This window comes from Ursus americanus, chromosome 5 (genome assembly GCF_024610735.1).
Source record: "Ursus americanus isolate L20-20 chromosome 5, mUrsAme1.1.p, whole genome shotgun sequence".
Taxonomy (NCBI): Eukaryota; Metazoa; Chordata; class Mammalia; order Carnivora; family Ursidae; genus Ursus; species Ursus americanus.
The window spans coordinates 23,072,614-23,090,650 of record NC_142131.1 but is presented as its reverse complement, the minus strand read 5'-3'; the positions used below and the strand labels follow the sequence as shown (position 1 = coordinate 23,090,650).

At 33.4% G+C, this 18,037-nt stretch overlaps 1 pseudogene; it reads left to right on the top strand.

Annotated features, from left to right (window-relative positions):
* The first annotated feature begins 17,440 nt into the window (after nt 1–17,440).
* On the top strand, nt 17,441–17,551 carry LOC123791601 (U2 spliceosomal RNA; annotated as a pseudogene).
* The last annotated feature ends 486 nt before the right edge of the window (nt 17,552–18,037 follow it).

Below are 18,037 nucleotides of genomic sequence, written 5' to 3'. Positions count from 1 at the left end.
TGGACTTTGACTCGGCCAATCAGTCATACATTTTTGGGGCTCTCATTCTTGGCTACTGATTCAGTGAAGCAGGAAGAGGGGCACCACAAGTTCAAGTGAGTTGCCAGCAACTTCTAATTTTCAGGGATCAGAGTAGCTATCAATGTCCAAGCCCAAAGTCCAATTTAGTGCTAGTACAGGTGCTGACATCCAGCGCTCATGCACCATGGTAGCAGGACCATCACGCTGTGATCATGGTTTTAACCCATCTGCCTAGGGGCGCTTGGGTGGCTCAGTCGTTTAGTGTCCGCATTTGGGTCAGGGCATGATCCCAGGGTCCTGGGATCAAGCCCCCCATCGGGCTCCATGCTCCGCTGGGAGCCTGCTTCTTCCTCTCCCACTCCCCCTGCTTGTGCTCCCTCTCTTGCTGGATATCTCTCTCTCTGTTAAATAAATAAATAAAATCTTAAAAAAAAAAATCCATCTGACTGGATTCCCTATCTTTCTGTTCATTTTCTGACTTTGTCTCCCCCTTCCTTCCAATTCTAGCTAGACAATATGTATTTATTAACTTCTTTCTGTACAAAATCAGTCTGAATAGCTTCTGTATTTGAAGCTAGGGAACTTGCTTTCTGTAAATAGATTACACCAGGATTTTGGAATTGCTTTCTTAGATGTCTATTTCTTTTTTTTTTTAAAGATTTTATTTATTTATTTGACAGAGACAGCCAACGAGAGAGGGAACACAAGCAGGGGGAGTGGAAGAGGAAGAAGCAGGCTCCCAGCGGAGGAGCCTGATGTGGGGCTCGATCCCAGATCACCGGGATCACGCCCTGAGCCGAAGTCAGACGCCTAACGACTGCACTACCCAGGCGCCCCAGATGTCTATTTCTTTTACTAATTTACTCTAGATACTTGTATCTGTAGTGTATTAATGGTGGATCATGTTTTCTTATGCTGCAATTGAAATATATATATATATATATATACAAACACACACATATATACACACATACATAATCTCCACAATATATTATATAAGCTCTGTGTACAAATATATCTTTCCTCACTCCTGTTTTTATATTTCTCATTGTGAAAATTTTAAAAAGTCACGTGACAATTACTGAGCATCTGCTAAGAGTAAGGTATTGCACTATTAATTTCAGATATATACAATTCTAAAGGGTATGTGTCCTGACTCTGAGGGGATGTTATGCACTGGTGAGATCATTGTACAACAGGATAATATAACACTAGACCTGTCACAAGGCAGATTGCTGTTGCAAATACTTTCTCTACTTATTCTATGGTAGTTTAGCAAAACTAATTAGAGTATTTTATGATCATATCATCAAGCTATAATCCTAAGGATTATAGAAAACACACACACACACAAACTCAGTATAGATAACATTAAAAGTTAGAGAAGTACTGGTTGGCAAAATTACAAATTCCTTGTGCTTTTCCTCTTTACTTCCGAATGTAAAACTTAAACATTTATTTGAGATAAAACTGCATGGAATAAGTTATTTTCTGCATGCCTCCATACTTGTGCAAAATTCTTACCTAACTACAGTTTTGTTATGGGCAACCACTCTAATACTAATATCTGCCAGGGAAAATTTCAAGGAAAAAATCAATGAGACTTTATACCAAATGACCTTGGATATATATATGTCTGTACTTTAACACATTCTCTTATCTGAGGTAAATACGTATAAAATAAAATAAAAATAATCCCTTAAGGGTGACTGGATGCCTCAAGGAGTTTGACTCTTGGTTTTGGCTTAAGTCATGATTTCAGGGTTGTGAGATCAAGCCCTGCAATGGGTTCTGTGCTCAGCACAGAGTCTGCTTGAGATTCTCTGCCTCCCCTCACTCTCACTTTCTCTCACTCTCTCTCAAGTAAATAAATCAAATCTTTAAAAAAGTTTTTTTTTTTTAAATACATAAAATAAAATAATACATTATACATGGCTGTTTAGGAATCATATTTAAAAAACTTAATGTTAATATTAAAAAAGGAAATATACTCATTATATAGTTCTACAACAGTATACATACATTTTTATGTATAATCTTAATACTGTAAATGAGATATAAATAGGGTCTTGAACTCTTAGAGAGGAGTAAGTTGTCATTTTATCTGAATAGATAATAGATACTATATAGGTAGTAGATACTACTGAATAGATAGTAGATTACTATAAATAACTGCTCTAACAGATTACTATAATAAAGAAGCTCAAATGTTTAACTAGAGAAATGTATCCCTTGATCTGGAGAGAAAAAAAAAATCTATAATTTACATATTAAAGCAACATTTTGAATTTCCTTAAGCTTTTACTTTTTTGGTAAAAATAAAGATTAGACTTATATTTTATTAGAATATTTATGCTCATTTATTTCAAGGGAACTAATGTGATCATTTACCACTAGAAAATGTACTTTTTTTATAGTCAGGGTATGTGAATGATTTGGCCATTGTTTAAAGAATAAATTATAATAATAAAATGTTCATAGTTATTCAAATAGAGAATAAGCCTAAAGCACTGAAAATAGCTGAAGAAATGTCTTACAGATATGAAAAAAACGTGCTGTACAGTTAATAGAATTTTTATTTAAAGAAAATATTTTGCTTTTTTCCATCTCACACATAATCTTTCTACTAGAGTTATGTTTTGTTTTTTTTTTTTCTAAAGTAAAGGTAATAAAAGTAAAGGTAGATTTAGAAAGTAAAGGTAATAAAAAAATTCACTTATCAGAAGTCAGTTTTACTAAATTAATATAGTTGAGATATATTGTTAAGTACATAAAATACAGAATTCAGTTCATGGACAATGATAAAGAATAAGCACTTAATCCACATGACTAAAATTATACTTCTTTGTAACTAACTACTGGGAAAACACCAGAGAGTATTTTAATAACCCAACAGGCTTAAAAATAATGGACAACAGGGGTACCTGGGTAGCTTAGTTGGTTAAGCATCCAACTTGATTTCAGCTCAGGTCATGATCTCAGGGTCATGAAATTGAGCAGTGCATTGGACTCTGCACTGAGCATGGTACCTGCCTAAGATTCTTTCTCTCCCTCTCCCTCTGCTCCTCCCCAACTCATGTTTTCTCTCTTTCTCTCTCTCTGTCTCTAAAAAAAAAAAAAAAAAAAAAAAAAAGGAATGAATGGACAACGCTTTTGTTAACCCATCAATTATGGCCAAGTTGCTACATTGGACAGACTGTAGAATACAATGAAACATCCCATTGGAGGGATAATGAATATTTTAAGTTTTGCCATTAATCTATTCTAGTACAAAGTTAACTATTCTGGCAGGTTAAATCTCTCAATTCTTATTCCAGCATATTAACAAAAAAAATTCTAGGCTTCCAGAGGTTTGGCTAGGTGATTCTCCAAAATGCCATCCTTAAGTAAAAAATATACTAATTAATGACTTAGATTTGAGTAGAGTGGATAAAAAACAAGGCCAATATCAGATTTATTAGTTTCTATACCCATTTTGCCTACTAGACCGAACCAGATATGCCAACTAACTTCAATCTGCTATGAAGCCTGAATGAAATGTCCATAAAACATCAAGAAGAGGATTATTTTGTATCAGGCAGTTTAAGTTGAAAATATCTTTGGAAGGGAGAGGAATGAAAGTTCCTCACTTTTAAGGAGTTATCGTAAACTATGTATTCCTTATTTCTCCTTTATTTCTTTTTTTATGTATTTTTTATGTATTTTCTTTTTTTTTAAAGATTTTATTTATTTATTTGACAGAGATAGAGACAGCCAGCGAGAGAGGGAACACAAGCAGGGGGAGTGGGAGAGGAAGAAGCAGGCTCATAGCGGAGGAGCCTGATGTGGGGCTCGATCCCGGAACGCCGGGATCACGCCCTGAGCCGAAGGCAGACGCTTAACCGCTGTGCCACCCAGGCGCCCCTTTTTATGTATTTTCTTATTAGTAGTTTTTTAGAGTACAGATTTTTTAATAACTTTGCTTTTGTGCTTTACCTTGTTTTTATAACTACTCCTTTCCAACCTTGGAAAATATTTGTCAGATTTAAAAAGCATTAACTTGAATTTTATAGGGGAAGTATTTTTTCAACATTTTTTGACCAAAATTTTGAGCAGACATCAAAAATATCTACCAGACACTGCGCCTGCTCTATTAACAGTTGATTTCCAGATTGTGTAAGCAATTAAGCAGTAGTGGAAAACAACAAAAATTTCAACTGGTGTGAGGGTTGGGGAATTATTTTCAGTGAACTTTTGACAACCTTGAGTTTTTAGGCAAATTATCACTGCAAATTCCTCTTTGGCAAAATATCTTTTTATCTGAAAAAAAATTTTTTAATGGGAACCCACTTTATGTGTTACAATTTCATGCACTAATGCTTAAGTCAATTTTTTTTTCTTTAAAGATAATAAGTGGATGTCACAAAATTGTGATTGTATTGTCTTAGTATAGGGATTTCATTTATGCTATTCTGTGGCTTTTCAAGCCAAGCTATATATAGAGATAATAGTATGATGTATTGTACATGATGAACCATATACTCTCCCATTGCAAGAATAAATAAGGGTCATGACTTGCACATGGGTAAAGGTAACATGGGTAAAAACTTGACTAAAAAGGTAAGAATCAATAAATAGTAGCTGTTAGAGAGTTAAATGAACAATTCAGAGAGCTTAATTCAGATGTTGAGAGTAGAACAAGTCAAGAGAACTCAGAGTGTATCCCTTACTGATATCTCACATTCATAGCTTACTCAAGTTTGGAGGCTGGGAAAATATGTGGCAAGATCTAACCAGATACATCATTCCTTTATAGATAAACTGTAACTTTTTTCACAAATATATGTATATATTTATATAAAAATAAATAATATATAAATATATATATAACTTTATTATTAAATATATATAAGTATACATAAACCTTGTTATAGTCTTTGATTTATATCAACCCCATCTATTTCAGCACATTGAAATTGTATCATATAAATATTTAACATGCCTGTTTGCAACAATATGGCTGAGAGAGAAGAGATTAAGACAGAGGTAGAGGTAGAAGCAAACATAGAGATTGGAGGGGACAGCGAATAGAGACAAAGAGAAAAAAAGAGACAATTTTTGGTCCCAGTGAAAACTTGGTCCCTCTTATTTCAGTGGGGAAGCTATAATAAAATGCATATTCTTTGCAGAATCTGAGTTCCCAGGTTTTGGAAATTAAAGAACTATCTGTGATATTATTAAGAGTAGTTTTGACTACATTGTGATTTTTCTTCTGGCAGTATGACTTTAGCATCTAATCCATGAATAAGAGGAAAATCCACTGTATACAAAGTGTAAAAAGGAGACAGTCAAAAGCAATTTTTTTTTTAGATCCAAGTGAGAAAAATGTTATATGCCTAATCTCCTATCATATTGCCCATGGTAGACAAAAGTCTATCTAAATTAAGGTAAAAATTAAAAAATCCAGTAGAGATTTTTCTTGCTTATATTTGAATTTATGGTCCATTTCTTCATTCTTCATCAGTGTTCATTTTTCTTAATTGACAAGTGTTTTTTCTCAAGGATCAGACTATTCCTTCTTAAGTTCAAAGGCTCTAAGGTTCAGAAAGGCTTTACCAAAGTAGCATGATTTTCAACTTTAAATGTGATTAGAAATGATCCTTAAATGTCGACTTGACTGAATATAATCAGCTTATACCACTGAAAAATGTGTGTTCCCTTCTGTCATCCTTCTCCTATTTGACAAGGTCAATAATACCAAAGCTGCGGAGCCAAGATAGCTTTTTTTTTTTTTTTCCTTCCTCCTGAACTACATACCAGGCCACTAGGGGAAAAAAGGCAATTATTAGATTGGTTTGAAAAAAAAAAAAAAAACAAGTAAATAAATCCCATTTTAGAATTACATTTAAGAACTTCTCAAACACTCAAAACTTTAACCAGAATACATAATAAAGAAACAAAAATAATATCAAATCGGAAATAATATTCATCTGCATAAGCATATATACTGAGACATCTTTACAGGCCACGATAGATAGCTTTGTATTGTTTGTAATTTTAAATATTTCAAATTTTTAACTCTTTAGTTACTGGATTTTTAAATGCCTTTACTTTTCTATCATGTGTGCCAGATCTGGCCCATGTTTTGTAGGATTCTCCTACAATTACAACAAATAAAGTATCAGGAGAGGGTCACAGAAACATGTTAAAAAAATAGACTGTGTGTATAAAATATGGACAAATTTAATTGAAATAAATGACCTATTTTATTTTTCTACTGTTCACTTATTACAATTTTGATGCATAGCATAACCACAAAATACCAACCTGATATTACATAATTCACGTGATTATTTACATATGGACATCAATCTCAGGTTTATCCACTGTAACTCAAAAATAGGCTTACATACTTCCAATCCAGAAGCAAAGCAATTGTGAACACTTAAATATCTTTTCATTTCCACATTGCACTGGAGACTGCAAAAATAATGATGTAAATCAGGACTCAGCAGAGAGAGAAGAGTGTTTTAGGGCAGCAGGCTAGTGACTGACCGCCAATTCCCATATGGAAAATAAATTGTATGCTAAGTTTCAAAAAGTGTTGTGGGAGGAAGAGGAAAGGAAAGATGAAACTAGAATCTCTTTTAGGGTAAAGACAGGCAAATGGAAAGGAAGGCTATCCTCATAGTGATATCAGCCAGCATGATGTATATATTGATATTTAACCAAAGCCGTCACTGAATCATTTCCAGTGGTTCAGTGATTGCTGACATTCTTGTTGTACTAAATGGTACGTGCATAAAAGAATATAAGCATGGTTATCAATTAGGTTCAATTTACAATAAATAATTTAAAAAGAGATATATAAATGTTTGAGCAAATGAAAAGTGAGAATTCTAAAACCTAGTGAAATCATCTCTGAGTGGATCTTATTTTCCTTGGGTATTGTACCCATTCTCTTAACTCTGTACCTTTGAACATATTTCTGCATAGGATAATCTCTCTCCTCTTTCACCCCTTTGATTAATTCATCCTTTAGATACTACCTTCATTGTAACTCTTAAAGCTGTACTTCAAAGTTCCTTGTATTAGGTAAGGTCTCATTGCTATATCAAATCTCCACTATAACTTCTACTCCTATCTTAAAATGTCTACAATAACCTTCTTATTAGATCTTTTCTATTAAACAAGCCAGTGTCTACTTATTGATGTCTTTAAAAGTCTCAGGGGAATTTTTGAATACTGAGAATATATCTTGATATAAATTTTCATATACTTCAGGAATTTCATTGGCTAAGAGAGGGGAATGCTTCACAGATTTTTTTTTCCCCTAAATAACAATTTTGCCATGAATTTTCCAAAATCCTCCAAGGGGTTAGCTCCTCTAGTCACCATGACAACTCATATAACAAAAGGAGCTGAAGAAGAGGACTGTGATCCTATTTGATCCAGACATTTTTCACATCTTTTGCTCTTTCAAAGTATAAAATAACACCACTAAGATCAGTGCTGTGCTTTGAAGATACCACATTAACTACATTTTATACAACAGGGAAGCCAATGAATCTGAAACATATACAGGATCATAAAAAATTACAGAGCCATGTATTAAAAATTATGAAAATAATAAAAAAAATCTGTTATGCAAATGTATGTACACACTATATTCCATACCAGGAAACAGGTGAGAGCAAACTCATATTTTTCTCAACCTAAGGGTACGCTGCAATTCTGTATTAAAATTAAGCCTCTATGATTATTTATAATTTTAATAGTAACATTTAAAATGTCCATAGATCTGGGCTAAGAGAGATGCCTGTCTTAAGACATGCTTTAAAAGGACTGGCCTACCATAAACACTGAAGACTTTCTTTTTTCTTTTTTTTTTTTTTTGTCCTTGTGAAAATGCTTTTTGATTTTTTTGACAATCATTAATTACATATTAAATACTGGAAAGAGATGTGTGAGCTAAACAAGGTTCTGCTGAAAAGATGTGGGTCTGAGTGCTCCAGTGTGTGAGTGTGTGTGTGTGTGTTTGGCAGGATAGCTTCGATCCTGGGAAGTTTAGCTGCTTTCGTTTTAAGCTGGCCACCAAAATCTGTTACAATGTGTGACCCAAGAGATAGCGGTGTTTCCTTTCTTTTCTCTGCTCAAATGCTCTTAATTTAAAAGGCCTTCTTACCTGTCTGGCAATCCAGAGCACATAAGGTTATTCACTGGGACCGCAAAGAAGCCTACTCAGTTCTCAGAGGATTGGCAGCAGGTCAGCCCCCATCCTAGATGTAGTTTGGCTTCTGTAGTAGACCCAGCTGAACTCACACTACACCTTAGGGTTCCAATCTCAGGACTGTTCTGGGGGAAATGTGCCCTAGGTGAGGTATTTGGGGGTATTTGGGATAGGGTCCATGGTTGGGGAAATAGCTTAAAACTTTTAAATATTTATCCCTTTAATATATAGGACTCCATATATAGTACATGTGTATATTATGTGTTTAATGTAGTTGTATATGTAAAAATAAAAATATATAAATATAAATGAGGAAAGTCCCATATATAAATACAGTCAGATGTGAGGAATAAAAATTGATTTCATGAGGAGTTTGGATTCATATTGGAAAATTCTTACAATGGGTTTGCTGAATAAGGGCATAATGGATAGATAGATAGATAGATAGATAGATAGATAGATAGATAGATGATAGATAGATGGCTGAGTTATGGATAATTCACTTATCTTCTTTATGTTTCCCTATAATTTCCTGTAATTTAGGCATTAGAAAAATACATTTTAAATTTAATTATCAAATCCTTTTAAATGTATAAAAATGTCTACTTATCTGATTATAAAACCTAGTATAAAATATTTGGTGGCATATAATTAGAAACTTGAAAACACATCACTCTTGCAATACTGAAGGTAAGCAAAGATTTCAACAATTGTAATGATACAGTGTGACTTCTAAATTAATTTGTCTCTTCCCTCTATTCACTTAGCCAAACCAGGATGGGGTTATTGTAAAAAACGTCATTTAAAATTTGGCATTCTTTTCAATACTCAGTAAAAATTAAGGATGTTGACTAAATTACATTGCTTATTTTATGGCAAGTATTAGCAGTTTCTTAATTTCAAAACAATTCAACAAATTCAAGTGGAACATATACTTGTTAACAATAGCCATCTTGTGGAGCTTATGGAATAATGAGGAAAGAAAAGTTTGAATTTCTTATTTAGCATTAAATATTTAAAGAGCTAAATTTTGGCTCTGTCTTTAGAAAGATGGCACGTGTTACTGTTGTCTGTGATGTAGCTTCAGTGTAAGAAAATAAAGCAAAATGTGAACCAATTCTCAATATAAAAATGCCAGTAAAGATTACACTTAAGTATTATTCTACAGAGGTTTTTATTTTAAGTTAATAAGTCATCCTGGCACCCTCAGACACAGGACTGGGCTGGAGTTCAGATGGAAAAGTAATAGGTTTAGAATTATGAAAATGAATAAACTCTGACAACTTTGCATTCAACTGTTCACTTGGTGGGCATTTTTCAGTTACTGCCTTTGCTCTCTGACTCATCATATTCATGACTGTAAGGCATCTCTGAGAGAAATATTTGGTTGAACAAAAGTATTAGATTGGCTAATTCAGTTTTACAACTTCTTTTCTCCAAGTAAGGATTCAAAACAAATAGGCTCCAGCTGACTTAGCAAAGGGTAACACTACCTTCGAAATTTTTCTGGAGTCATTCCTTATCTGTCTATCTGAATCTGCTTCACAGCAATTACATCTGATGAAATCCAGTTTTCCACAAAAGAGAGATGTAACTAATATCTTTACGACACATGAGAAATATTTAATTTTAAAGGCTCTTATACTGTTATTTCAGTGTTGGGATTTCCATAGCTGCCACAGAATCTTTTTAATCTAAAAGTGTATTTCTCGCTATCAGTATGAAATATTTAGAAGTTTGATTTAAAAAATTATTACATACTTTTCAAGAAAGTTACATTCTTATTTTTGCACTTCTGTCCTATTTCTCTGAGGAACTCCTGCAATGTCACACTTCATTATTTTGGTGAAAGTACCTATTAAGCACCTAATATGAACAAGGTACTATGACAAATATTTGAGAAATACAATTAATTATGATTTAGTTCCTGTCATCTAAGAGTTATGGTCTAAAGAAGGACAAAGAAAGCTGAGTATGCTGGAACACAAAGAGTTAAATTGTGATTCATTTTACATTTATAAGTGCTGAAACATTTTATGGGAAAGACAGTCTGATAACCTTTAATGCAAAGCTAAGGTATTTAGCTTTTATTTGGCAGGAGAAGAGATAACCTGAAGGTTCCTGAGCAGAGCAAAACATTATTAGAAGAATGGTGGCTCTCTGGGGAATAGGAAGAAAGAACGGCAAACAGAATGAGAATGAAGATGCAATCATTGATGAAGTATATTGAACTGACTATGAAAATTACAACTTATATGTACTAAATTTAAATGATCAGTTGTTATCTTTCTCTTTTTCATTATTTCACTTTTACTAGACTACAAGTTTCTTTTCAAAGGAGAATGTCTTTTTTATATTTTCATTTCCAAAAACAAGACAGAACCTGGCCAAAAGTTAACACTTACAAAATGTTTGTGAACTGAACTGAGAGAGGAAAATAGAAATAATGTTTTCAGAATTTGAAATTAAATGAATATAAAGGTTCAGAAAATATAAATAGCTCTAGGTAACAAAAGGTAGAGCAAGAAAGGAACATTTAGAAACAATCGGTGCTTACTCAAATCCCAGTTATGTTTTGTAACTCTGGTCTATTGCCTCAGTGTTACAGGCAACAAGTTTTGTGAGCCAAATATGTTGATAAATGACAGATACACATATAAGTGTGCACTGGACACACAGTTGCCAAGTGGTGAATGTGCGATAGAGGTAAGAAAATTATCTGCAGAAAATCTTAAAAGTAAAACTGAATAAAATTTTGCTTATCTACTGTCCCTACATATGGCAATTCTATGCAATGCCAGCGTTAAAATACCACTCCTCACCAGGGCAGATCTTTCTCACTGCCTCTTTTCTCACTTACACTATTTTAGTGGTCACTGAACAAATATTAGATGAATAAAATGACCAATGTTTTCCTGTAAGAACTAAGAATAAAAAAAACCTAAATAAATAATGTAATTCTTTAAAGTGAGGGTCCTTTCTTTTATTGTCTTTTTTTTAAAAAAGACTTTACCCATTTATTGGAGATAGAGTGAGCAAGAGAGAGCACATATGCATTAGCAGGGGGAGGGACCGAGGGAGAGGGAGAAGCAGACTTCCCACTGAGCAGGGAGCCTGTCATGGGGCTTGATCCCAGGACCCCAAGATCATGACCTGAGCTGAAGGCAGATGTTTAACCGACTGAGCCACCAAGGGGCCCCTTTTATTCCTTTTTTTATGGAATTATAAGAGATAGTGAGAAGTTGGACTGATTATAACTATGATGTTCAATTATTTGTAACAAAGTAAAAACCCTAATGGAACCACTACTCAGGTGAAGACATGGAACATTACCAGCCCACCTTGTGCATGCCCCTCTATATCAAAAACCTTTCTCTTTTTCCCCAAATTAACCACCATTTAAATTTTCAAATTTTCCCACATTTTGACTTTTATTAAATTGGAATTATACAGTCTGTGTTTCTTTTCTTTTTATCCTCAGTTTTTGATGTAGTTTTTGGCTCAATATATTGTATTGAGATTCAATCATTCATGTTCCTATATAGCTGTAGTTCATATGCTCTCTTTATTGTTGTATAGCAATACAATGGTAATGGGTATTTGATTTTTTTTTTTCAAATTTAAGGCGGTAATGAATTATGCTGCTATAAATACATGTCCTCATTTTGTTGGTTATATATAACCTGGAGATGAAAATATTTGGACCCCAGACTATGTTTATGTTGAAATTTAGAAAATTATACTAGTTTTTCAAAGTAGTTGTATGAATTTATACTCCCAATAGTACCTAGATAGTTCTTGTTGTTCCACATTCTCAGCAACAAATGGTATTGTCAGTGGGTACGTAGTATATGTAACACTACTGTAGCTTTAATTTGACTTTTCCTAAAGACTAATATGATTGAGACACTTCATCAGTCTATTGGGTACTGCATATTCTCTGTTATAAGATTTCTGTTCAAATATCTTGGTTGTTTGTCTACCTCTTAATTAGTGATGTGTAAGAGGTTTTTTAAATGAACCCATTGCAAGCCTCGTAGGGTGAAAATATTTTCTTTTACTATAGGTCATACCTTTTTACTCTCTTAATAATCATGAACATTGAAATAAGTATATTGTGTCAGTCTCTTGTTTAAAAAAAGTGCATTTTTAACTTTTGTTTAATAAACTTTAATTCTCATAAAAAATTGTATGTTATGGTAATCAAAACACTATAGTATTGGCAAAGAAACAGACACATAGATCAATGGAACAAAACAGAGTGAAGAATAAACCCACAATAATATGGTCAATTAATCTCTGAAAAAGGACACAAGAATATGCAAGGGAAAAAGACAGTCTCTTCAACAAATGGTGCTGAGAAACTGCACAACAACATGCAAAAGAATGAAATTGGATGCCTTTCTTACAGCATACACAAAAATAAACTCAAAATGGATTAAGGGCCTAAATGTGAGACTTGAAACCATAAAAATCCCAGAAGAGAACACAGGCAGTAATTTCTCTGACATTGACCATAGTAACATTTTTCTAGTCATGTCTCCAGGGCAAGAAAAACAAAAGCGAAAATAAACAATTGGGACTGCATCAAAATAAAAAACGTCTGTGCAGTGAGGGAAACAATCCATAAAACTAAAAGACAACTTACTGAATAGGAGAAGATATCTGCAAATGATATATCCGATAAAGAGTTAATATTAAAAATATAGGGGTGCCTGGGTGGCACAGCGGTTAAGCGTCTGCCTTCGGCTCAGGGCGTGATCCCGGCGTTATGAGATCGAGCCCCACATCAGGCTCTTCCGCTATGAGCCTGCTTCTTCCTCTCCCACTCCCCCTGCTTGTGTTCCCTCTCTCGCTGGCTGTCTCTATCTCTGTCGAATAAATAAATAAAATCTTAAAAAAAAAAGAGTTAATATTAAAAATATAAAGGACTTATACAACACAAACAATCCAATTAAAAAATGGGCAGAGGACCTGAATAGACATTTTTAGAAAGAAGATCTGCCAATGGCCAAGATACACATGAAAAGATGCTCAGCATTACTAATATCAGGGAAATGAAAATTAAAACCACAATGAGATATCACCTCACACCAATTAGAATGGCTAAAATAAAAATGACAAGAAATAACAAGGGCTGGAAGGATGTGGAGAAAAAAGTAACCCTTGTGCACTGCTGGGGGGAATGCAAACTAATGCAGCCCCTGTGGAAAATAGTATGGAGGTTCCTCCAAAAATTAAAAATAGAAACACCATATGATCCAATAATTCCACTAATGGATATGTGCCTAAAGAAAAAAAATAATAATTCGAAAAGATATGTGTACCACCATGCTTACTGCAGCATTATTTAGAATAGCCAAATTATGGAAGCAGCCCAAGTATCCATCAATGGATAAATGGATAAAGAAGAGGTATAATACTCAGCCATCAAAAAGAATGAAATCTTGCCATTTGCAACAACATGGATGGAGTAGAGAGTATAACGTTACATGAAGTCAGTCCAAAAAAGACAAATAGCGTATAATTTCACTCATATGTGGAATTTAAGATGCAACACAAAGAAAAAAGAGACAAACCAAATGGTTACCAGGGGGAGGTGGATGGGGGGGGGGTGAAATAGGTAAAAGGGATTAAGAGTACACTTACTCATGATGAGCACTGAGTAATGTACAGAATTGTTAAATCACTATATTGTTTACCTGAAACTAATATAACACTGTATGTTAACTATACTGGAATTAAAATTTAAAAAATACTTATGCTGTTTCTAGAAGTTGTACTCTCTTGCCTCTCATATTTAGATATACTTCCTTCCAGAACTGATTTTTCTGTATAAACATACTGAGAAAGAATTCAAATTTATATGTGTTTATTTTTATGTAAAACTGACCCAGAGCCATTTTTTAAAGACTGTTCTTTCTATAATGTTATGTAGTGACATTTTTGTCATAACCTATTTTTATAAATGAGAGTCTGTAACTGCACTCTCTGCTCTTTTTGATTTGATTATTTATCCCAGCAAGAAACATACAGTCTTGATTACTATCATTCTAAGCTAATTTTCTTTATGTAATGGAGTAACAAACACTTTTTAAAATTGCCCTGCAATTTTTTTTTCCATTTGCATTTTTTGTTCAGACTTTTTTCTTTCTAAATAGAGTCTTAGATTTTTCTATGTGCATAATTTTCACTTATTGTTAGATATGTTCCTAGGTACATTTATGCTGTACAAGTGATATTTTTGCATTAACTTTGTAACTAGCAATTTTTATAAGCATACTTCCTAATTCTAAATATTTATCTTCTTATTCCTTTGGACATTTTTCTTTGTACATAATTATATTGCTCCACAGTAATGAGAGTTTTAGCTCTTTATGGCTAATCTATATAACTTTTATTAATTTTTCTTGATTTATTTCATTAGATAGGATTGCTTGTACAAGTCCAAACAGAGAAATATTATCAATTATACTAGTCTTTTTTTTTTTTTTTCTTAACAGTTCCTGAAGAAAAGCTTTTGGCATTTCATTTTGAGTACTATGTATAATGTGACTTTTGTTGCTGTTGTTTGTACACAGCATCTGTTGTCAGATTAAAGACAGACATTAAGGAATAGATATTTTAACAATACTGACTATTCTGATACAATGACATGATAGATCTAGTCTTTTTTTTTAATTATATCTCAACTTAGGAATATTTCAAGTTTTCAGTGTCAAAACTTCCATCATTGCCAGATTTATATCTTGGTATTTCATGTTTTTGAAATTATATTTAATGATATTTTCATTTCAATTTTCATTATATTATGAGTAGGATATGGAAACACAATAGATTTTGTATTTGAATGGTACACTGAAAACTTGCTAAACTCACAAAACTAGCTGCAGTATAGTTTCAATTGCTATCTACCAGTTTCCTAATCTTATATGGTTATGCATAGACTACACATATATATGTGCACACATGCACACACACATATAATACAGATATAGATACAGATACAGACATAATAGTATACATTAGGGGACGTTTTGAAGTTTGTTCTGGGATGCAACTTCTTAAGGCAGAAGCCAAAAAGCCTCTAGTACTAATTTTTCCTCATGCTTGAGGCAATGATCTGAGTTCTCTGTGCTATTCTGTTTGATATAATTTTCTCACACTGAATGGTAGGAACTTAAACTTTTTCTGGCCCCGTGTGAGTTAAGGGAATTGTTTCCTGTGTCTTTTGGGTGGCTGTTTCCCTGATGTTGGGTAGTTTCTCAAACATTATGCACAATGCTGAAAAGGATGGAGAATCTCTCTTCTCAGCCCTTTCCTCCATCTCTTTCTCCCTTTGTGCTGTTCCCTCCTCAACTCTGGTACTCTGCTAATATCCCCCTGTAATTCTAATATTCTACCAATACTCTAATATTCTCTTCTAGTTGCATCCATCCTGCAGACACTCAGCTCTCTCTCCTCAATCTGGGGAGACAGAACTCCATGGGGTCCTCCTCTCTGTGCTGTGCCCCCCAAAATTCTCCTCAGTACTAGGGCATTGGTGATGTTAACCCATATGCTTCCCTGCACTGTTTCTGATCTGATGTCTGAAAAGCAGTTTCATATATTTTATCCAGTTAGTTGTTTTAGGCAGAATGGTAAATCCAGTCTCTGTTTCTCCATTTGGTGAGAAGCAGAAGTTCCAAGCACATGAATTATTAAATATAACATTGTAAATATATGTTATGTATCATGTAAAAGATTTTCTTAAATATTTACAAGTACAATATGATCCAAAAGGCAACTTTTAATTGCTGACACCAGTCCCTCTTCATGAAAACTTTTCTGATTATTTCTATTTAAGTGTCAATAAGAACACAGTATTTTTCATAAGTTTATTTTGAAAGTATGTATCTCTTTATATTTATATACCTTCTTTCCAAATACATGTTCCATAAACAAATTATAAAGTTAAAGGCCATCATCATTTGGGGAAATGAGCCATCTAATGACAGTTTAAAATCAATTTTAAAAATATTCAAGTATAGGGGCACCTGGGTGGCTCAGACTGTTAAGCATCTGACTTTGGCTCAGGTCATGATCTCAGGGTCCTGGGATGGAGCCCCACATCAGGCTCCCAGCTCAGTGGGAAGTCTGCTTCTCCCTCTATCCCTCCCCCTGCTCCTGCTCTCCCTTTCTCTCTCTCAAATAAATAAATAAAATCTTAAAAAAAAAAAAAAGATTATTCAAGTATAATGTTGAGTCCAAAAAATTTAGTGATTCCATAAGACATTAGAAAGATGATCAATGTTAAATTTGTCCAAATAATTAAAATTTATTGAGTTATTACTACCCTTGTATCAAGAGTAATGATAATTAACAAACCACTTTTTAATGGAAACCTATGAGGTAAGTTTGATAATTATTCGTATTTTATATAAAAGATAAATTACATTAAAGAAGTTAAATGATCCATCTTTATTTGAACCCAGACCATCTAACATCAGCATTTGTGTTGTATTTTGTTTTACTTTCATAGTGTGCTGACTTCTTGGACCCTAAACTCAGTGTATTCATTAATACTTTGAACTTAAATCGCTGCTTTATGTTTTTGTATTTTGATGTTTGATCTGATGTTTGAGTGATGACATTTAGACACATTTCTATGTCTGTCATCCCAATGTCTAATTTTTTTTTAAAGATTTTATTTATTTGAAGAGAGAAAGAGACAGCCAGTGAGAGAGGGAACACAAGCAGGGGGAGTGGGAGAGCAAGAACCAGGCTCCCAGCAGAGGAGCCCGATGCGGGGCTCGATCTCAGGGCTCTGGGATCATGTCCTGAGCCAAAGGCAGATGCCTTCAGTATTTCATTTTTAAGTTTAATAGTATTTGTTTTTCATGAATGCCATTCTCTGGATCAAATTCCCTTCTATTAAGACTTTGCTGAGAATTTAACCATAAATGATTGTTAAATGCCTTCATATGTTTTACTACATCTATTTAAATGATCAGATAAACATATTTTAACTCTGTTAATAATGGTGAATTACACGTATTGATTTCTGAATATTAAATCATCCTTTCATTCTTTGCATAAATTCCACATAGTTATGATAAATTATATTTCATTACATAATATTAGATAAATTTGTTAATATTTCTTGAGAATCATTTCATCTATTTTTTATGAGGGTTGTTGTTCTGTAATCTTTTTATGTCATAATGCCCCATCGCTTCTCAGCCTATTGGCTAAGATCAAGGGTAGTATTTGTTCTTATTGGTTTAATAATGCCCTTATCAATTTTTGATTACAGGATTATTTTGATTTAATTGAACTAGCTGAATATGTTTCCTTTTTTTTTGAAAAAAACACTGAAAATTGGTTTTATTTCTTCTTTGAGTATATTGTGGAATTCACCAGTAACTACCTTTCTACCTGGAGTGTTCGTTGTGAGAAGTTTTAAATGATGAATTTAACTGTTTTGTTTGATACAAGGTTATTCAGATTTCCTCGTTTGTTCTGTGCCAGTAGTTGCAATTTTTGATATCATGGAATTTGTCTATATGCTCGAAGTTGTCAAATTTATTGGGCTAGGGTAGTTCAAATTATCTTGCTATAGGTTTATCAATTTTGCTGATCTTGTCAAAGAAGTATCATTTGACTTAATTCACTTTTCCAATTTTTTTCTTTTTATTTTTTTCATTTTTTCTTGGGCATTTTTGAAAAACTATAATTTTTCCCTACTTATTTAGCCTTTTGAGATGAAAGCATAAATTGACTTAATGTGACTTTCTCATGATTACTGTTTGCATGAAACATTCTATC